The sequence below is a fragment of the Hydra vulgaris genome, chromosome 02 (genome assembly GCF_038396675.1).
Source record: "Hydra vulgaris chromosome 02, alternate assembly HydraT2T_AEP".
NCBI classification, from domain to species: Eukaryota; Metazoa; Cnidaria; class Hydrozoa; order Anthoathecata; family Hydridae; genus Hydra; species Hydra vulgaris.
In genome coordinates this window covers 44,165,001-44,165,870 of record NC_088921.1, presented here as the reverse complement: position 1 = coordinate 44,165,870, position 870 = coordinate 44,165,001, and the positions used below count along the sequence as shown (strand labels likewise).

Here is an 870-nt window from a genome sequence, read left to right as displayed (position 1 = left end):
GGTTAGACGTTGAGTTAAGGTTGGAAATGGAAAGGTTTTTTAACGTTAAATATCGACGTTTAGTTGACGTCACAAATTAACGTTGATTTAACGTCAGCATTAACGTTGGTTAGACGTTGTGTAAATGTTAGAAATGGAAAGGTTTTTCAACGTTAAATAACGACATAAAGTTGTCGTCGCAAACTTACGTTAATTTAACGTTGGCTAAACGTTTGTTGAAAGTCAGCACTAACGTTGGTTAGGCGTTATTTTAAGGTTAGAAATAATTTAACGTCGTGTGAATTACTCTCCAAAAAAATACATTTATTTATCATTTACATTATCTAATAATAAAACTCTACAAATATAAATACATATAATTTCTGAAACATAATTATTGCAAATCATTCCGGTTCCGAAACATAACTTAAGTTATGTTTCGATCTTTGTGCAAGCAATGAAACATCAATTGATGTTTCATTGCTTGCACAAGGATCGTTAGATGAAGCATCAATCGATGATCTCCGACGACCTTGACCTGCTTTGTTCGGAGCATATTTTAAAACATACATAATTTCTTTTTTAATATGCTCTCGTGTAGTGTCTCCATGGATAATTAGTACAGCATCTAAACAATTAACAAGGATATAAAAAGTTTAAGTCACGTAAATATTTCACACTTATTTCATTTTTCTGATCTTTCAAAAAAATTAATGCAAAAATGTGAATATGCAATAAAAATGATATGTAAAACGATATGTAATAAAAATGTTTTCAAATAATAATTCACCTGTCACAGCCTCGCACAACTTTAGTTGTTGAAATGAAGACTTTTCGGGCCAGTTGATATTGCTTTCCTTTCTATTTTGCCCCTTCATATTAAAATGGGCC

General features: G+C 31.1%; 1 long non-coding RNA gene across 1 annotated transcript in view; it reads right to left on the bottom strand.

Annotated features, from left to right (window-relative positions):
- Window positions 1–341: 341 nt before the first annotated feature.
- LOC136076522 (uncharacterized) overlaps window positions 342–870 on the bottom strand; it is a 2,812-nt gene continuing 2,283 nt past the window's right edge. The window contains exons 6-7 of the long non-coding RNA XR_010636336.1: window positions 770–870; window positions 342–607 (exon numbers count right to left, since the gene is read on the bottom strand). The exon at window positions 770–870 is cut by the window's right edge and continues 21 nt beyond it. This is a non-coding gene — a long non-coding RNA (uncharacterized LOC136076522). The remainder of the gene's footprint in view (window positions 608–769) is intronic.